This window comes from Megalobrama amblycephala, linkage group LG3 (genome assembly GCF_018812025.1).
Source record: "Megalobrama amblycephala isolate DHTTF-2021 linkage group LG3, ASM1881202v1, whole genome shotgun sequence".
NCBI classification, from domain to species: Eukaryota; Metazoa; Chordata; class Actinopteri; order Cypriniformes; family Xenocyprididae; genus Megalobrama; species Megalobrama amblycephala.
Window position 1 is genome coordinate 54,202,515 of NC_063046.1, and position 14,017 is coordinate 54,216,531.

A 14,017-nucleotide genomic window follows, 5' to 3' on the forward strand; every position below is an offset into this window, starting at 1 on the left:
GCCAGAGTTCTATCAGATTATGTTTACTTAACCTCTGAGCATCTATTAATCTGTTCCCAAACTCTCTGGTTACAGTGAGCGATGGGCACCCCTGCCATCGGTCTCCAGTACAACTGGCCCCAGCTGCTCACCAGCTGTGCTCTCTGGGTTTTGGCCCGCTAAAGGAGCCGCAGCCTTGTTCACATCAGCCCATCAAATCTGCACATACATCTGTAGCGCATTCACCTCACAAAGCTACATTAAAGGGTCCTGCGTTTACCCAGAAGCCACCTCGACACATGATGCACACACATTTCTTTGCCTCACAACTCATTCACTGGGGAGTTCTTGAAGGATGATGGATAAGTTGTTTGAGCTATTGGGCTGATTGTCAGTTTAATATGCATGTATTGAGTGCTGCTTTGTTTTGTTAATTTGTTTTGGCTAAAACTCAGGAGGGATGTGAGTTGAAGTCTGGTGCATGTTTGAATCGTGTATGTGTGTGTAAGACAGATTAGGAGCACTGCAGGCCTTCTGTATGGAGGGTTGAATGCTGTTTGTGCTGTCAGGCCCAGCAGTCCTCCTCGTGTGAGCTCTGCAGCAGCATTCAGCAGGTTGCCACTGTCAAACACTAAATCCACGGCAGGGACCCTCTCTTCGCCTTTCTCCCTGTAGATGGTCTCTTAGTCCTGCTACAAATCCTTAAAAACACACACACACCCACATACACTAGTCTAAAGAGGGCACATCACACCTTGAACTCCCTACTTCTTTTGACAAGCTCAAACAGAGCCACTGGTGGTCTTGCTCTACTCAGCATCAGCCTTCTTCACACACAGAAGTTAATCGATACTGTTCTGGCAAAAGACCTATTAATATTCATAGAAATTTTGGATGATAGCTTGACCAAAGCTGTTAGATCAAGCAGTAGGATTTTCACAGTACTAGGGTCAGAAGTCTTCATTAAGTTTAAAATCTTTATAAAAGACAAAATATGCAGAAATTGAGTTTAGATAAAGACGTCTTCTTGGAGTTTAGATAAAAATGATTCTGTGTGGTGCAAAATTTTAAACACAAGTTTTCAAATATCTAATTTAACATTTAAAATATTTTAAATATTGCAGTTAAAATAAAACAAAACAAAACTATTAAATAGAGATATTTTAAATATAAAATATTAATCAAATCTTAAATATATATAACCTTAAATCTAAATATGAATCTTGAATTAAATCTGCATTGTGTAATTTCTGTGCCATTAGACTCACTAAACAGAACTGCAAAAATAACACTTTTCTTGAACACTCCCCCATCTACTGTTGGTTGGACAAACAAATTTCTTTTTTTTTCTGACTTTTTTCTGTGGAACACACACAAAATATATTATGAGGAATATTTCAACTGATATTGTCCATTGTGACTTAAAAAAAAAAAGAAGAAATTACTGTCATTAATTACTCACCCTCATGTCGTTCCAAACCCGTAAGACCTTCGCTCATCTTTGGAACATAAATTACAGCAATGTCATAACCAATTTTAAGGCCCAGAAAGGAAGTAAAGACATCGTTAAAATAGTCCATGTGACTACAGTGCTTCAACCTTAATGTTATGAAGCGACGAGAATGCTATTTGTGCACATAAACAAAACAAAAATAGCGACTTTACTCAACAATATCTTCTCTTCCTTGTCATTCTTGTACACTGTTCACATTGTAAACACAGTGCAGCGCTTCCGGTTTCTACGTCAAAACGCTGTCTCAGTATTGGCTGATGCTGTTCACGCATGCTGGCCAACACTGAGCCGGCATTCTGACGTAGAACCTGGAAGCGCTGCACTGTGTTTACAATGTGAACAGTGTACAAGAATGACAAGGAAGAGAAGATATTGTTGAATAAAGTTGTTATTTTTGTTCTGTTTTTGCACGCAAAAACTATTCTCGTCGCTTCATAACATTAAGGTTGAAGCACTGTAGTCACATGGACTATTTTAACAATGTCTTTACTTCCTTTCTGGGCCTTGAAATTGGTTATGACGTTGCTGCCTAAGAGAAACCTCTCGGATTTCATCAAAAATATCTTAATTTGTGTTCCGAAGATGAACGAAGGTCTTATGGGTGTGGAACGACATGAGGGTGAGTAATTAATGGCAGAATTTTCATGTTTGAGTGAGCTAACTCTTTAAGCTTCTCAGATTGTTCATGAGGGGACCAATCATCACTCTGCAGATCATTAAATCACACATAGAGTTCATGAGAAAGTACCTTAACATTACTATAATGTTGTTTATACTCACATTTTGTATATTCTAGAAGTGAAATAGACTACACTGTGTGCATGTGTGTGTATGGAAGGGCGTAAATGAAGATGGCATATGAAACTGAGTTTCAGAGGATAGAGACTAAAGGTGGAATAGGTGAATGGTCAAACAGGAGAAAAACCTGATTGTTCTTAATAATGAATGAAACGGGCTTTACAGACTTTGTCATAAGAGCAGCTCTTTAGTTGCTGCTTTACATGTTCACCAGGATTACATGCAGTGGGCTGCTGGGAGAAAGACTGCACTGGGACTCTCTGTCAAGATTCATAGTATGGTTTCTTGTAACATGTGGAAACTCAAGCTGTGTTATCCAGTAAGTGAGGCTTCCTGCAAAATCTGTTCAGCAAGCAGGCCATTTTTTTTGGCCATTTTCAAGGCTGCTGCAGTATGCTGTTAAAGGGATAGTTCACTCGAAAATCAAAATTCTGTTGTAATTTACTCAACTTCATATGGTTCCAAACCTGCATGATTTGCTTTCATTTGTGGGAGACAAATCTAAATACGATGAAAGTGAATGTAGTTTAGTCTCCAAAAATGGACAACATAAAAGAAGTGTGACTAAATACCAGGCTTAGAATAGCTTTGTCTGAAAATAAATGAAAAAATTACTTTGGTCACCATTCTTTTTTTATTGTGTTTATGGCTACAATGAAATTGATTTGTTTCAATCTTGTTTCCCATTAACTTCCACTGTATTTTTGTCCATATAATGGAAGTTAATGGGAACCAACACTATGTGGTTACCAACATTCTTCAAAATATATATATTTTTTTATGTTCCACAAAAGAAAAAAAGGTCATAAAGGTATGGAATGATGTGAGAATGAGTAAAGGATGACAGAATTTTCAATTTTTGGGTGAACTATTCTTTTTACTCCTATTGTGTTCAACAGAAGACAGAACTTTTATGTTTAGGTGAATGTTCCTGTATTTCTGTACAAATTCTAGATTAATTTTAGTTAACATTCACCTGCAATGAGATTTATTACATATGACTGGAAAATTATTTTCATGTATTTCAACAACACAACAACATTGCTACACTCAAAAAAACTCCACCAAACTTGCCACTTCAGTCTTGCGATTGTCTCATATACTCTTTTTATTTATATCACACTAACTTTTAACTGCCTGCTGTTTTGTGTATTATTCAGTTCTCTTTCTCTCCTGTCTGTCTCCCTGTCTCCCCCCTCAGTCTGCAGTGAACTGATACATCTTTTTGAAAGGGTATTGATGCTGGTTCGTAGAGATGTGCGCAGTGCAATGCAATGGCCCTGCTTTTTATTGCCTGCCGCATACTAATCCCAGAGCTGGGGGTGTAAAATGACACCTGCAGGGTGCAGTGTGTACGAGTGTGTGTGTGTGTATGTGAGAGGGAGTGCAACACACCCACATGAAAGTACTGCCATTAAAAATGATCAAAGAAATTACTGCACTCTGCTTCACAAGCCTGTTCTCATGCCTAGCTCGGTGTAGGATACATCTTTGTACTCACACAATCACACATGCGCGCACACACGCACGCACACATACACACACACCTCTGCGTACATCAATTAACATCTGTTAATAGATTCCTGGAGATTCACAGTGTATATATTTCCACATAAACTAGCCTAAGGCCTTTTACAGACACACGTATGCTTTGAGGAAGAGGAAATGTTGCTCATGGTTGGGTTTTTAATTGCGGTCTGTTTTTTTTATGCCAAATGCTTCTAAATTATGTATGTTCACTCAAATTTTGTTAGTGTTCTGCAAACCCATAATAAAATATTGATATAATATTAAGTTAAGATATTATTATGTTATACAGTTTACTTTATTGTTCACACTTAAGTTGGGCTCAAACTACAGGAGTTTTAGGCAAATTTATCCTCGATTTACCCCTCCTGTGAAAAAAATCTTGGCCAATCACGATGTTTGGCCCAAATGATCTTTTAATGTGAGGCATTTGATGATTACGTCAGTACTTTCACAATAGCCAATGAGACTGAGACAAGTCGACAAGGAGGTGGAGTTTTGAAACAAGCTGATGTACGGGTCCGTTGGACAGCTAAGATGGAGGAAACGGCTTGTGGAAGTGTGGCAACAACATGACTGCCTGAACTATATCGTATCTAGAAGAGCTGGGGAGAAATCGCCTCAGCTTTGAATGTACCCAGTTCAGCCACGATTTGCTAATTTGCATGTTTGAGATTTGAGAGAAGACAATCTTTAAAGATTCTTCTATTGTGTGTAAAGCAACCAGACTTCATAATTGATTAGGATTTCAAAACTCCTGTAGTCTGAGCCTAAACCTTTGGCATGTTACTTGTGCTAAACCTCAAATTGCAATCAAACTTATCTTTTTTTCTTTAGAAAAAATCTAAATATTCATATCTAGAGGAAAGAATATCATAGAGGATGGTCTCTTCTGATCATTGATGCCCCGAAATGTTTTTATTTTTAAGAAACACAGAAAACAAAATTAAACATTTTATTTAGCTGAAAACCAAAACCGAAAATAAAGTTTATTTAATAGTCAGTTAACTAATTTACACTTTCAGTTATTTAACTAAGTTTCTATTCCAATTTGTTGTTGAAATATAAACATTTAACCAGTGGCTGTAATAAAAACTTGATAGATTTTTTCAAACATACATTAAATAATTACAACAACACTAACAGGTTAAGTAAAAATATGAGTATGTAATATAGTGCTTTTTTAGCAAATGGTCCTCTCTAGAGTAATTTTTTTTCAAGCTAACTAATGAGCTATGGACATATGAATAGCTTTCCTGAGGTAAAAGTAACATAATGTGACATTGTTTACAAGCGGTTTCATTGTTTTATTGTCTTTCCGTGGTTGAAATGCTGATTGAACAATTACATGAGACATACGCCACTTTCTCAGTCAATGATTCCGGCCTTACAAAACCATTTTGAACAAAACTTTAAAGTCATTTTTTGTCTGTTTCCACTTGTGTTGTCAAAAGTACCGACTTCGGTGCCAAGTCAGTACTGAAAGTTTAAAAATGTGATGATACCAGCGTTTCCCCCTAGCATTTTGAGCACCGTTGAGCGGATTCGTGAACACCTCTGATTGGCCATTGTGTTAACGCATTCAACAGATATGTCTGTGATTGGCTACAATGATCAACGTACAGGGGCATTTGAAAGCACACAGAAGTGTTTGAAAAGCGTTTCTTGTGTGTATCTGTGTAAGTGCTCGGTGAAAAGCGCCAAAGATGTTTATTTACAACATGTTTTTGAAGCGTTGATCATTGTAGCTAATCACAAACATCTGTTGAGCGCATGAACACAATGGCCAATCAGAGGTGTTTAAGAATCCGCTCGCTCAACAGCGCTCAAAATGATAGGGGGAAATGCTCACATTTTTAAAATTTCATACCGAAGTTGGTATTTTTGACAACACTAGTTTCCACCAAATACTAGTATCTTGGTTTTGGGTTTGCACTGGCAGGATCCACTAACGTTTTTTGTTTGTTTATACTAATATCAGTTTTTAACATTTTAAATGAGCTAATAATCCATGCTAACATTTTTTTTTTTTTGTTATTTTCTTTCCTCTTCTATTTGGGTGAACGATTTTCCTGGTTGCAGTTTGTTTTTTCAGTTCAAGTGTTTTAAATGTGGAATGTTGTCTTTCTTTGTCTGACTGCGTCATTCTTTCTTAAAGCACCTGAAGCCGAGCATCCGCCACTTGTCCATTTTTATTTGTCTTTATTCAGAGACAACATTTCAGCCACCGCCACGGTTACCTACTCGCAACAGACCCACATTATGATTAAGCACAATTTCATTCCCTACCGAGCTCAGAATAAAGTGCTCGCTCATGTTAAATGGCCAGTCTGGAATAACAAGCGCTTCCTAATATGCAGCGGAATCAACATGTTCAGGAAAACAACCATACACAGGAAGCAGATCATAGCGAGGGCGGTCAAGGAGAAGGATGGTGGGGTACTAGAGGAAACCACATTGTGTTCTAATTATTTTCAGAAATGTCATCATCACTATTCTTTTATTTCTCTCCATGTTGGCGGCGAATGGCACAGGGAGATGGTTATCTCAGGGAGCCATTTTAGTGAAGGAATACTCCTTCAGCCCCTTCCCCTCCCTCAGTGGTCCATTTTAAATGTGAGTGGCTGGCTGGCTATGTGGTGGGCTTGGTAATTTTGCTGGCTTTTCATGTGTTGGAGGGTGATGAGTCCTCCTCCATTAGGTAGCGTCGGCCTGTGATGTATGATGTATGCGCGGCAAGGCATTCTGATGTTTATTCATGATTTTCAAGGCAATGTCTCAGTGAAACCCTCTGATTTCCTTTTAAGGAACAAACTTTGTGAGATTGAGATTTCAGTTTAAAGGCGCAGAGCTCTATATCCTGCAGCGATTCAGCCCTGCTTCTTTTCCTCCCTCTCTCTTTTTAATCTTCGTCTCTCCTCTGATATTACCTCTGTCAGCTTTCATTTACTTGACCACCCCAAGTAAAAAGATCACATAGAGTTATAATTCTGCAAGCTAGTTTTCCTTCCATGCCCTCTCCTCTCTGAAGGACTTTGTTAAACATTTTAAATGTAACATGTTCATATCTAAAATTTTCACACAAGCTACTGCACTTTTTATATTTATGAGCTTTAATGTTATTTTGTATTTATTGTAAAAGACAGCAGAGATTAGACCAGAAAGTGGAAGGAGGTGTAACATGTGTGACTGGGTTCAAACCATTCTTACCATGAGCGTACAGCTTTTATGTCATGAACATGTTTACTATTACTCTATGCTTACAGCTGAACAGCTGTTTCAGTTTTAAAAGTCTTATATTATACGATAATTTTAATAATACCATTAAGAATTAATATCCTTTTTGTTAGTGTGTCAAAGGAATGCTTGGCATTTAGTACAAGTTTTTTTTTTTTTCAACAGCATCTGTCATGTTGTTATTTACCACAAAAACAACACATATAGTCATTAAGCACCTTGGGAATGCAAAATTTCTCGATTCTTGATGTATATCACTGAAAGACTTGCAGTTTATTAAGTTAGTCAGATGTTGATTCTGTAATCATTCTGATGGAATCAGTTCGTTCAGTAAGGGCTGACTCAAAGCGATTAGCTTGTGAGTTCATTAATCCTTTCAAAACGTTCATTAAAAGATCCGGCTCATGCGAGTGAATCAGACTACACTAGACAAACCAATAACCATGTAAAGCTAATAAACCTGGTAACCTCGACTTGATACAAGGTTGCCAGAATTTTATTTTTTGCAAATTGAGGAGGGAGTTTAAATTATTAACTATTGCAATTGACAGCATGTCACTCAATAGACCATAATTTGTATTAAACATAGAGCATTCTTGTAACCTGGTGCCAATCATAAGTCAAGAGCCAACATAAACTCGCTTGTTTACAGAGGGCAAACCAGAATCCACTTTAGCAACTGTAATGTGCAAAGCTAGTCCCTATTTGTCTTGTAAATGACTTTTTAATGATAATTAAGCCACATCCATCCATCACGTAGTACATGACTCCTCCTATATGAATAAAGGGACATATTTTCCAATAACCGACCAGCAACGCAACGAATGTGTCATAATGTAGCAACACAGGGCAAGAGCAACATTAAAGATCTACGCAGAGCTAGACAAAGCCAGACGTTGTTGCATTGTTCAATGTGAATAAAAGTGGCGAGGCTACAGCGCCACCTGTCTCCAGAAAAAGCCTGTAATAAGGTTCCACACAGAGTGGGAGAGCCTCATTGTCCACATATACACGCTCTCACTCACACACACGTGCATGACAAATGGCCTCGTGCCGCCAAGCCACTTCATGCTAATGCCTGTTCGGTGTGTGTGTGTTTGGCCGAGTGCCTCTATTTGCATACGCCGAGCAGCGAGTGTCCCGGCACCTCGCTGCGTCCTCCTCTCTACCCTCCCTGCTATGTTTGGTGTCAGAGCCTCTGGGATATTAATAAGAGCCCTGTTTTATTTTCAGGGACTGAAAGCGGTGCAGTGGAGCGTTAGTAAAGGGAATCCGTCTCCTTGTGCTTAACATATGTAATGCCACACTAATCAGCGTCAGCTCTGCCGCACAGTGGCCCCATATTCACACTGATATGATAAATAATGCAAATGTGGCCAACCACCGCAAATGCCAGAGTGAGCCAGGGAGCAGAGAAAGCGTGCCGAAGACCGAGAGCCGGCGGAACAGAATGATTGTTGTGCTGTCAAATTGATTTGCATGATAAAGGGCAGCCTAATTGCAACACTTAGCTGTGGCGTCCTGATAATACGCTACAGGATTATTAAAGGACGCGTGGCGGCTCTCCTTTGACTTGACTGATATACCCTGGACTTTTTGGGAGGCGCCGACTTGAAGCTGTTTGCTGCCACCACTCCCAGTGTAAAGCCTAGTAGTTGCCATACACTACACACTTGCATTCCACTGAAATGCACACATGTTTCTCGTTCATTTCCTGTCACATGGGTGGGATCGCATAGAGTGGACTTTATTTCTAACTTTCCTACACTCAAAAAAGTGCAAAAAGTTTACCTTTACAATAGTTTATCACTAGGGCAGTATCCTCAAAGGGACATCTTTGTGCCCTAATGGCCAATTCACACTGCACAGATGTAACGGAGGCCAGCTAGTAGTCGCTGTGCGAGTAAACCTCACTCCTCTGATCTCGAGATGCTCTAGCGACTGACGCTAGGGGTTGCAGCCTTTAGCCTCCTTGTTAGAGCATCCGACTCCCACACCGGAGACCCAGGTTCGAGGCCCTACTCAGGGTGAGTAGGACCTGGGTAGAGGGGTTACATTGGTGCCATGAGGTTTAGGGGGCTAAGTGTAATGGAGGCCAGCTAGTAGTCGCTGTGCGAGTAAACCTCACTCCTGGGTAGAGGGGTTACACAGACAAACGCCAAACAAGTTGGCCGTTGGATTTAGAATTTTATGAAAAATAGCTGACTGAACATATTCACTCGGGTGAAAACAAACCCTGACCAATGCCAACAGATGCCGACAAGGGTAACACACTGATCCATCAAAACCCAACAAACATGTTTGTTGGCATTTGTCTGTGCGGTGTGAATTGGCCTTACAAGGTTCATAGTAGTAACTTAAGGGTACATACTGTAAGTTACTAATATGTACCTTTAAGGGGTAGATAAGGTACAAAGTTATCTTTTAAGGGTACTGCCCCACTGACAAGCTGTTGTACATAAAGAAATAAATGAAGGATATTTCCTTCTTCCCTTCCTTTTTACTTTTCTTCCTTTCTTTAATAATAAATGATGGATGTTTCAAATTAGAAAACACTGTAGAAAATCCAATTTGGTCTCAAGTATTGGAGGAAAGAAAAAAAGGAGTGGAGTTCTGTATCACTGAGCCAATCTTTAGCTTTAATGCTCACAAAGGGGCCAGCACTCTATGATTTAATGTGGCTTGTGAAAATGGCCGCCATTATGTACACTATTAACAAATCAAGTGCTGTGCTATCCCAGAGTGAATCTGTGGCACTTATGCCTCCCGCTTATGATTTATGGACCCTTTATAATCAAAGCAATTGTAGAACACTGGAAGTTAGAGATTAGTATTCCAGTTTCAGCTATTTTTAATCAAAGAAAGAACCGAACATTTGGTCCAAGGTGGTCTGCTAGTCAGTCTCAGCTAAACCATCTGGTAGTCTAGCTGATCAACCATCTAGACCAGCAAATGACATTAATGACCAACTTGGATCAGCAAGAGTCTATGCAACACTAGCAGGGACTCTTTGAAGACATAGTCTTCCCACTTATCCCTTATGCGCGCTGTCTTCTTCCTTGTCCTGATATTCCAGCTCTAATTCCTGCTCTCTCACTCTGCTGGAATCCTAATGAAGCCAGCATGACCAGCAAGCTTCAGCCAGGAGGAAGTCTGGCTTTTCGCTCTTGCTACAGATTGGTTAATATCCCTGTGCACCACATTAAAAAAATAAAAGGAAAAAATGGGCATTCCTATTTAATGAACCATTTCCTCAGAACAGGGACACAAAAGCCAAACCATAAAATTGCAGAGAGAGCAAGGAATAAAAGCAGTGTACGCTATAAAAGACACATTTCCTCTTTTTGTTCTCGCTGTGATAGCAGTAATGCTCGGCGATCGCATTGAAAACACTGTTAATTCTTTTGGCCTAAGTGCAGAAGGAAAAGTTTGCTCAACTCCCAAATGTGCTCAGCAATGTCCATATGTCCATAATCTTGAAAGCCTTAAAATACTTATTTTTTTCAACCCTACTTTTATGCCTCCCGAAGGAACTTCAACAGAGTCTGGATTTAAGGCAGAATTGTCTGCTTCTATTACATATCCACTACAACATTTTGAGCCAAGGTAAGAAACACAGATCTAACAAAGCACTAGTACATATCAATACTCATAAAAAAAGCATGTACTGACACAGTCCTCAGCATCAGGTGACATATTAACACTCTGACAACCGTCTCCTCCTGAGAAGCAAAGCGTAAAGCCCTCTGTAGGTCTGACACCCGCAGTCAACAAACACTCACACTCTCAGCTCACACATAAACAGGTACAGCTGCTCTAAAACAACAACCCGCCTTTCATACACTTCATCATAGCATGCAGATGTTTTTCTAAGTCTTTTCACACGTTAGAAATGGCTTCTACATCCAAGGCCACAGCTGTGTGGATCTAATGTCTTTTTCCCTCCCTCCTCTGCTGTAGTGAATGACTCTCAATTGTGAACTATGTCAGCTCTATAAAGATTTGGCTTGGAAAGGGGACAGCTCTGCAGAGTACATGTTAGTTTTATTTACATTGAGGTTTTACTCGCGATTTGAGCTGGGCTTAAGTGGGTCTCCTGCGTATTGTATTTAAGCAGCTACAGATGCCGTCCCGTACGTCTCGGGGTTCCCATGTTGAAATTGGCTACCACATTTGAGAGGTACCTCTGACAGGAATCCCCAAAGTTGCCAAAAAAGCTGCAAGATGCATTTTCTCTGATCCAATTAAGTCTGTCATTGCCCTTTAAGTGAACATGTGGACATAGCAGAAACATTTTTGCAGCAGTCAGAGGTCATATACCAGAGCCTCCACTCATCTGTTTGGAAAGAGTCATCTTGGCCTTTCTCTTGTCAGGCGTGCAGCCCGATCTAATTTGGTGGGGTCCGAGACTTGGATGCCGATCTCCTGACAGAACACGTAATTTGGAGGGGTGACAGGCGCTGGGCTAGGACTGAGTGATTCAGCAGGACACTTCGGCTTTATTAGATCAGTCCGGCGATTACCCATCACCCCATGCGCACTGGCTGTGTTCATGGGAGCCTGGACGCAGGTGTCAAGGTAAAAACGCATGAGTCAAATGCGATAGAGGAGGCAAAGCGTATTCCAGGCTGAGAGTTTTTTGGCAGTGGTAGCTGTATGAAAGATTAGCCTGCTTATTTTCATGTTGTGTCTGTAAAATGGAACTGAGATGACACAAGCTATGTTCCAAAACTGAGTGAGCTGCTTTTCTATCAACTGCCTAATTGGCCAGTTGCTTCTAAGCGAGCAACCTATTTGAAATGCTCTGTATAAATGTACAGACCACACAAATAGCACTGTGCAAAAAAGCACAATTGAGACTGAACTCACAATTGAACTCACAAAAACTTTAACACAGTTTTACCATGACAGCGCACTCAAATTTCTATGAATGGGAGATTCTCAATTTGGCGGAATATGTTCCGCCTTCTAAATAAAAGAGCCAATTACCAATTGGGAAAGTCATTGATTCACTGCAGCTAGTGTTAGAGCTCTGGTTGCCATAAAATGTGTCAGTGTCCAGAGACGTGCGCCTAGGACTGCAGATGTGCATTGGCTATTTCAGCCTGAAACAACATTTATGGGACAGTTCATGCCAGATTTTGTTGTTGATTTTAAATATTTATATTTAAATGTGCGTATGACAAGCATATCTGCTAAAAAATCCAGCATTGCTGGTCACCGGCATAAGTTATGTTTGTGACCTGCTCAGTTTTACTTGAGAACAGCATGACTTTAGACCAGCACTTTACTAGCTCTAACCAGCATAAACCAGCCTGGTCCAACATAGAATTCTAGAGTTTATGCTGGTTTTGTATGGTTTATTCTGGATTTTTCAGCAGGGGGTTTTTAGATTTCATGATTTAAATAGACTCGGTTTGGATGCCCTAAATAGCTTCCCGGAGGTGTTGCAAATACGGTCTCGGAGTGAACAGACTTTCCTTGAAAGGGACTTTGGTTTGATGTAAGCATATTGCTAAGCTAAAAGTCAAACAAATATTAGGTAAGATAGTTTTTTTTTTTTTTTTTTTTTCGTTTTTATTTTGATATAGTTTAATACTGTCCAACAATAAGTGTGTATCAGTATCATGTTAGCTTAGCAACATGCTAACTGTAAATGTTTTATATTTTTATTTTTATTTTTTTTCAATATTCATTGAAAAAAGGTGTAATTTGACTTTTTTTTTTCTTTTTTTTTTCTTAAAGTTATATGCGATGCTGCTTTATATGGTGAAAACAAGGCATCTTAATGTTACCTATCTTTAGAAACAGGCAGCTCACTAGGTTTTGGAACAGAATTTCAGGTAAATACAACACTATGTAGTGTAGAGCTCAGAGGTAGCAGGAGTTTGAGTGTTCAAGATCACACCCTGGACCAGATTATATTCTGATAAGTGCTGTTCTTTGCCTTCTCTGCAGCAAAGTGAAGACACTATGTTCAGCAGGTTGAGTCCTTTGATTTACTCACAGGTTATGGTGACTACAGTCTACTGTGAACCAAGCCAGGCTACCCAATCATACCACATGTCCCATGGAAAAGAAGGGATTTGAGCTGTGTTTGGGGAAAAGGAAGATGTCTGCCAGCATGAGGAGTAGGGCCCCGGTGGAGAGATAGAGAGAGAGAGTGTGGACTACAGGCATCCTCCTGCTGTAATGAGAGCATGAGCTGTCAGAGGTGCGTATGTAATGACTCCCCTGCCAGCTGCTCAGTTCAGGCCCTGCGGGACGACATGCAAACCTGCAGATGCGAAGACATACACTCTGACATACACACTACACCCACACATGCACAAGTACAGACAAACTTCTGCCCTCCCCTCTTCTTGATGAGAGTCACAGCTTGATGTTTCTGCACACACTTACACGGTTCTACTCAGACTTTTTACATAGTTTACATATGTTTAACTTTTGTTTGAAATAAGATCATAAATTGCATTGTTTTTTATACTGACTTACAGTGAACAAGACTCAATGATCACAAAAGGCTGCAAGTATTCAGCCAACATACAATAGTACAAACCAAACGGTTTATAAAATGTTAAACAGATTATTTTGTGTTTAAGTTAAGTTAATATCAGGGCAGTAGGCTACTGAACATTTATATATATATATATATATATATATATATATATATATATATATATATATATATATATATATATATATACAGTACAGAACAATGTAAACTATGTAAATGTTGAGTCTTGCTGGTTAAGCTAGTTGAGGACACTGGCACACCATCATCCAAAATACAACATATAGTGGTCTTTTATTGGATTTTGGATCTAGTCTGAGTGGTGCTGGCCATTGCATGAGGCTATGGTGGCGTGTTTTCAATCTTAATGCACCTGTGACAGCTCTGCCAAGCCTCAGCCAAAAAGCTCCTAACAGCACCTGCTTAGCAATGTCAATTTGACTAATTCA

General features: G+C 39.6%; 1 protein-coding gene across 12 annotated transcripts in view; it reads left to right on the forward strand.

The window, feature by feature from the left end:
- The window catches only part of LOC125265701 (trichohyalin), a 195,688-nt gene that overhangs the window by 22,725 nt on the left and 158,946 nt on the right, over positions 1-14,017 (forward strand). For 8 of the 12 annotated variants that reach the window (XM_048186072.1, XM_048186075.1, XM_048186079.1 and 5 more), the window contains exons 2-3: positions 11,429-11,632; positions 13,064-13,268. The exons of 3 other annotated variants lie outside the window; for them this stretch is intronic. The gene's annotated coding sequence lies outside the window, so the exon portion shown is untranslated. The remainder of the gene's footprint in view (positions 1-11,428; positions 11,633-13,063; positions 13,269-14,017) is intronic. One more of the 12 variants, XM_048186074.1, reaches the window with a different exon arrangement.